Genomic DNA, 7,914 nt, shown 5'->3' with positions numbered 1-7,914 from the left:
AGGAATAAAACTCAACAGCTATTACACCTTCCAAATTCTCCGGTTAAACATGAAACGTTAATGATGTATTGGTGTTTTTGTTAATTTAAACACAGGCAAATTATTTCTTAACTTTCAGGCTACCGAGATGCGACTTGTTTTGCCTGGCATACATTTTTCTCAACAGCAACAGTGAAATGGTTCTTTTCTGATTTTAAAGCAATCGATTTTTAAGTTTTATACTTATGGAACTCGATAACTGAGTAATAAAACTCAACAGCTATTACACCTTCCAAATTCTCCGGTTAAACATGAAACGTTAATGATGTACTGGTGTTTGTGTTTATTTAAACACAGGTAAATTACTTCTTAACTTTCAGGCTACCGCCATGGAACTTGTTTTGCCTGGCATACATTTTTCTCAACAGGAACGGTGAATTGGTTCTTTTCTGATTATAAAGCAATTCATTTTAAGTTTTATAGTTATGGAACTCTATAACTGAGGAATAAAACTCAACAGCTATTACACCTTCCAAATTCTCCGGTTAAACATGAGACGTTAATGATGTCAGTATTGGTGTTTTTGTTAATTTAAACACAGGCAAATTATTTCTTAACTTTCAGGCTACCGAGATGCGACTTGTTTTGCCTGGCATACATTTTTCTCAACAGCAACCGTGAATTGGTTCTTTTCTGATTATAAAGGAATTCATTTTTAAGTTTTATAGTTATGGAACTCTATAACTGAGGAATAAAACTCAACAGCTATTACACCTTCCAAATTCAACCGTGAATTGGTTCTTTTCTGATTTTAAAGCAATCGATTTTTAAGTTTTATACTTATGGAACTCGATAACTGAGGAATAAAACTCAACAGCTATTACACCTTCCAAATTCTCCGGTTAAACATGAAACGTTAATGATGTATTGGTGTTTTTGTTAATTTAAACACAGGCAAATTATTTCTTAACTTTCAGGCTACCGAGATGCAACTTGTTTTGCCTGGCATACATTTTTCTCAACAGCAACCGTGAATTGGTTCTTTTCTGATTTTAAAGCAACCGATTTTTAAGTTTTATACTTATGGAACTCGATAACTGAGGAATAAAACTCAACAGATATTACACCTTCGAACATCTGCTTCCCTAGTTCTCCGGTTAAACATGAAACGTGGGAGATGTATTGGTGTATTTGTTAATTTAAACACAGGCAAATTATTTCTTAACTTTCAGGCTACCGAGATGCAACTTGTTTTGCCTGGCATACATTTTTCTCAACAGTAACCGTGAATTGGTTTATTTCTGATTATAAAGCAATTCATTTTTAAGTTTTATAGTTATGGAACTCTATAACTGAGGAATAAAACTCAACAGCTATTACATCTTCCAAATTCTCCGGATAAACATGAAACGTTAATGATGTTTTGGTGTTTTTGTTAATTTAAACACAGGCAAATTATTTCTTTACTTTTAGGCTACCGAGATGCAACTTGTTTTGCCTGGCATACATTTTTCTTAACAGTAACCGTGAATTGGTTCTTTTGTGATTATAAAGCAATTCATTTTTAAGTTTTATAGTTATGGAACTCTATAACTGAGGAATAAAACTCAACAGCTATTACACCTTCCAAATTCAACCGTGAATTGGTTCTTTTCTGATTTTAAAGCAATCGATTTTTAAGTTTTATACCTATGGAACTCGATAACTGAGGAATAAAACTCAACAGCTCTTACATCTTCCAAATTCTCCGGTTAAACATGAAACGTTAATGATGTTTTGGTGTTTTTGTTAATTTAAACACAGGCAAATTATTTCTTAACTTTTAGGCTACCGAGATGCAACTTGTTTTGCCTGGCATACATTTTTCTCAACAGCAACCGTGAATTGGTTCTTTTGTGATTATAAAGCAATTCATTTTTAAGTTTTATAGTTATGGAACTCTATAACTGAGGAATAAAACTCAACAGCTATTACACCTTCCAAATTCTCCGGTTAAACATGAAACGTTAATGATGTATTGGTGTTTTTGTTAATTTAAACACAGGCAAATTATCTCTTAACTTTCAGGCTACCGAGATGCGACTTGTTTTGCCTGGCATACATTTTTCTCAACAGCAACCGTGAATTGGTTCTTTTCTCATTTTAAAGCAATCGATTTTTAAGTTTTATACTTATGGAACTCGATAAATGAGGAATAAAACTCAACAGATATTACACCTTCGAACATCTGCTTCCCTAGTTCTCCGGTTAAACATGAAACGTTAGTGATGTATTGGTGTATTTGTTAATTTAAACACAGGCAAATTATTTCTTAACTTTCAGGCTACCGAGATGCAACTTGTTTCGCCTGGCATACATTTTTCTCAACAGTAACCGTGAAGTGGTTCGTTTCTGATTATAAAGCAATTCATTTTTAAGTTTTATAGTTATGGAACTCTATAACTGAGGAATAATACTCAACAGCTATTACACCTTCCAAATTCTCCGGTTAAACATGAAACGTTAGTGATGTATTGGTGTTTTTGTTAATTTAAACACAGGCAAATTATTTCTTAACTTTCAGGATACCGAGATGCAACTTGTTTTGCCTGGCATACATTTTTCTCAACAGCAACCGTGAATTGGTTCTTTTCTGATTTTAAAGCAATTGATTTTTAAGTTTTATACTTATGGAACTCGATAAATGAGGAATAAAACTCAACAGATATTACACCTTCGAACATCTGCTTCCCTAGTTCTCCGGTTAAACATGAAACGTTAGTGATGTATTGGTGTATTTGTTAATTTAAACACAGGCAAATTATTTCTTAACTTTCAGGCTACCGAGATGCAACTTGTTTCGTCTGGCATACATTTTTCTCAACAGTAACCGTGAATTGGTTCTTTTCTGATTATAAAGCAATTCATTTTTAAGTTTTATAGTTATGGAACTCTATAACTGAGGAATAATACTCAACAGCTATTACACCTTCCAAATTCTCCGGTTAAACATGAAACGTTAGTGATGTATTGGTGTTTTTGTTAATTTAAACACAGGCAAATTATTACTTAACTTTCAGGCTACCGAGATGCAACTTGTTTTGCCTGGCATACATTTTTCTCAACAGCAACCGTGAATTGGTTCTTTTCTGATTTTAAAGCAATCCATTTTTAGGTTTTACACTTGAGGAACTCTATAACTGAGGAATAAAACTCAACAGCTATTACACCTTCCAAATTCTCCGGTTAAACATGAAACGTTAGTGATGTATTGGTGTTTTGTTAATTTAAACACAGGAAAATTATTTCTAAACTTTCAGGCTACCGAGATGCGACTTGTTTTGCCTGGTATTTACATTTTTCAACAGCAACGGTGTATGCGTTCTTTTCTGATTTTAGGGACGGTGCCTACTAATTAAAGATATTTTTGCCCCGGTGTGCTGGAAATGTAGATCTTAACAAGTGTTATTGAAATCCAAAAAGAAAACTGGTGGTAACCACGCATTTTTCAAAGATAGTTCATGAATAATATTTGTAAAAAGCTTTAAAATACAAAGCAATGTATGGCGTTCTTTTTCAAATTGAAGCTTAATTATCTCTCAAAAATGCTTGGTTACCCCTAATTTTCTTTTTGGATATCAAGAGTACTTACTAAGATCTACTTTCTCCGGATAGTTTTAAACCGCGCAAAAATATCCCTTTACCAATTGCGTTGGTATGGCGAGTGAAACAGGTTTCCCAAAAGTTTGGAACACGAAATGTTGAAATATGGCCATACGTTATTCTTGACTTTTCAGTTGGCTTTATTTGCTGAAACCCTTAAGGGGGAAGATGAGGAGACATTTTTTGGACTTGTGAGTACTTTGCGTAGTGCAAATGTGCTCCCATGTGCTCTTCTTCTTGATGTCGAATAAGTTGGATAAAAGGTTCGTGGTTTTTGCACAAACCAATTGATGCCAACGTCTTTTTCTTGACCAGGCGAGGACACTTTTTTTATTAGCACAAACTTACTGCTCTTCTTGCTAGCAGCGGTAAAGAAACAGAAGAGCACACCCGCATCTACGGTAGACATTTTGCATCGCTATTCCATTCAAATTTTTACAATTTTCAAGCTGCCGGCGGGCGACCAGCCGGATGCGTGTCATTTCCCGCCAAAACTTTCCCAAAAGAACTCATATTCTGCATATTTCGAATGAACCATATTCCGGTCATTCCGTTCATTCTGCTATCGGAAGCAGAATGAACAGAATAGTATTCCGTTCATTCCAAGAACGGAATAGGTCCCAAAAAAGAACAAAAATACCGTCTATTTCGTGTATTCCTATTGCGGAATAGTACCAAAAGAACTCGCCCTAACACAAAAACAACAGAATAATTTGCTGGCGGCCATTTTTGCATTCGGTTAATTCTTCGCGATTTTGGTGTTTGAGCGTGAGCCTGTACACCGGGAAAGCTTCCAGCACCGAATTGCCCGACATCAATATTGTTTAAAGCCTCCATAACTCGCTTGAAAACATCTGAATACAGAAATCCATGACATTCAGACGACGACTGCTCGATTAATCTCCCCACAGAGGCCAAACAAAGTTATTTCGTAAGCTTCGTCCACGTTTTTACCAGAATTTCGGAAGGTGATCACCATTTTCAAGCAAAAAATTACCGACTTGAAGGCCACAAATCTCGCTTCGAAAGAGCTGAAAGAACTATCTTTTTACAAATTGGCTAACATTTCGACCAACCAGTTGATTTGAAAGGCTGTACCATTTTTCCCCGGGTGAGAGAATTAATCCATAAATCCTATAGAGCGAAAAATGGTTCCGTGTCCCAGCACTAACCGCCACTGTCGATGCGCGCAAACGAACTGAAATAGATTTGTGTTCCCCACAAAATTCATCTCGCCCCTAAATATGGTCATCCAATAAAAAAATAACTACTTTTTTCTGCTTAACGTAAGTTCACAATACAATCTGATCGATCCTGGATGCTTCAACACTTTTCTGAATACGAAACACCTTTTGTGTTATGTTTTTAGCCTTTGTTGACGGATATCTACACCGTCAGGAGATGTCCAGCCCGCGGGGTTTGAAAATACTGGCTAGTGGGATTTAGAAATGGAAAGATTCGCGGTAAAAAAAAAAGTTGTTGCAGAAAGAAATGTAGCGCTGTTGATTTGATATTTACTAGTCGCATTACATTCCGTTTTGATATTACAGTTAAATGGCTTTATGTAAGGTTTATGCATAACATAAAGTGACTAAGTTGGGGTCGCTAAATATACATTTACCCTAAAGTGACGGGGTCTATAGTTGGCCTTACAATAGACCGTACAGGGGTAGGGGTTCTTAGCGGCCAGCGGCAGATACCCAGCAAAGATTGACCTAAGTAACCCCCTCCTCCCCCGGGCGTTTTCTACATCCTTTGCCTCTTGCTGTTGTTCCCCTCAATACATAACAGTTATATTTGTAAATCGTGTGTTGTTATTATTATTGCTAATTGCAAAACAACATTTAATATATTTATGATGCAAAAATTCCTCAATTCTATTTTTTTTTTAATGCAAGAGTAGAAACGGTCTTGAATCAAAAATCTCAATTAAGATAAGACGCCAGCTCATCGACAACTTATACATCAAGAACTGGCAAATCATTAGCCGGCAACTTAGGGGTTACCGGACCCCTCACGTTCTCGGTTCCTAAATTTTAAATTTAAATTCTTCGTTCAGAAGATTATCTGGTTTATCGCTGGCTGAAATTTTCACATTCTGTCGACAATGCAATGGTCTGTCATTGTTCAATGCTCATTTTTAGGAGGATCGAAGAGAATACGATGAGGTTATGGCAATGGTCCAAAATGTTTAAACAAACATTTCTCTTCCACGGACAGTTGTACTCGCAACGGCTCAACTGACTCAAAATCAAAACGATAGTTATCACAGGTCTTGATCACTCCCATTAATATAGGCAAGAAGCAAGACACGCAGAAAACATTTTTAAAAAAGGTCTCAGAATTGAATAATTGTTTGCCTTTTGATCAGCTGAAATGTCATAGAGGGTCCTGAATGGGTAAAATGAAACTGGAATTGGCCTGCTTTTGCCCTGAGAAAATGGATTGAGTCACTGGGATTGGGATTTGCTCACTGGGAATTGGGAAAAAAAGGACTGAAATGGGAATAGGATAAATGTCTTTAAGTGTGTTCAGTATCGATTTCCAGTCGTTTTGGGATTGCGGTTAACATCCTCCTCCCAACGAACGGCTGGATCACTGGTCAGCCTCGCTTGTCCGTGGCAGGCAGGCGACTTTCTGATTGGTGGAAAATACAATAGTGGCTGGACCAATGATCCAGCCGTGGTTTGCGCTGATGAACGCGGGCGCACAAAACGGCTGGTCAATCGAGCCTTGTTGAGTCTATGATTAACTAATTTTCTTAGTTTAGCAAATTCAGAAAACGTTATTTAATATTTAAGTGCCCATATCTTGCCCTCGCCTTGCGGTCAACGATGTTTGAGTAATGTCGTAGACCCTCGTAGTCAGATCTTGTCGCACTTCGGGAAGGAAGACAAACCGCAGATTGTGCACAGCGGTGCAATCAAGCCAAACTCTCACTGAGCATGCGTATCCGGTTGCCTGAAAGCAACATGGCGGGAGCAGATAGCTCGTCTTCCAGAACTCGCACCGCCTTGTTGTGGAAATCAAGTATATTTCGGGTCAAAATGTTGTCATTAACACCGAGAACTGTTGGATTGTTCGATTTTCAAAAAGGCTCTGTAACTCGGCCAGTAAACTGATATCGTGTTTAAACAGAAATCGCCAAGGGTGCCCTAAACGGAAGCCCCTCAGTCATGTACCTTATCAGGAAATCAACTGCCACAGGAAAATATCGGAAATAAATCAACTGCCCGAGAATGACAAACAAGAAAATTTGCCAAAAACGGGTCAAAGGTTGAGAGAATTGCTGTTACAGAGAAACGACACGAGGCTGTCGAAAGATAGAAAAAAGAATTGAATGCCTACACTGTGGGAAATCTCCGAAATTGGACAAATATAAAAGAACTGCCGCAGGTCATTTGAAATACTTCCGGCGAGTTCATAATAGTTATTGTAATCCGCCGAAGGCCAATGAACAACCGAAGAAAATCAATGAGTATTTCGTGCCTACAGAGAAGCGACAAAAAAGTTTGGCGAGCGATGAAGGTCCCGAACAAAGATGCTTATTACAAACAAGTGATTCTCTTCTAGAGAACATCACGTGAGTATGTATATATTGCTCATAACATGGTTAACAATACACAGTTCTGGATAGACAATGGATCAGTAGACATCGACTCATTTTGCAGCCTTTGTTTACAATCGATATGTTTCAATTTGCTTATATCCAAATGTCTTCATTAAAGAAATGGAGGATTTTATAACATGTACTGTAAGATGTATTAATGAGAATGTTTTTGTTAGCACATCTAATTTAAACAGTTGCAGCTGATGCTGTTTTAAGGCTTGACCTTCAAAGAAAATAAAAGTTTAAATTACCACCTTAATACATGCCCCTTGCAGATTTCTGTTATGATGTCCCCTCTCACAGCTGCCCGACTATTTGGTTAAATAGCATGCTCAATGGAGTCTGACCTTTTCTGGCTTTTGATACCTTTGGAAGCCCTTCTTGTGTTTTCATTCTCATGTCATTCTCAAAACTTAAATTTAATAAAATGAAACGAGTAAGCCGAGAATCAAGTGCCAACATCCCAAATTTCAACTGATGTCAAGTGTGTTTTATTTTTAGACCATCTTTATCATTTGGAAATGAGACAAATGATGCCTTTATGGATGTAGCAGAGGACTCATTATATCCTGTGTAAAGTCGATGTGACAATGAATACAGTATATGTTCACAGCCTTTGGTAACAGCAACTTGGATTTGAAGAAACCAATGGCATGTCCTTGGATTTATACCATGATTCTGTC

Source organism: Montipora foliosa, chromosome 13, assembly GCF_036669935.1.
Source record: "Montipora foliosa isolate CH-2021 chromosome 13, ASM3666993v2, whole genome shotgun sequence".
Taxonomy (NCBI): domain Eukaryota; kingdom Metazoa; phylum Cnidaria; class Anthozoa; order Scleractinia; family Acroporidae; genus Montipora; species Montipora foliosa.
This window is presented reverse-complemented; position numbering follows the sequence as displayed.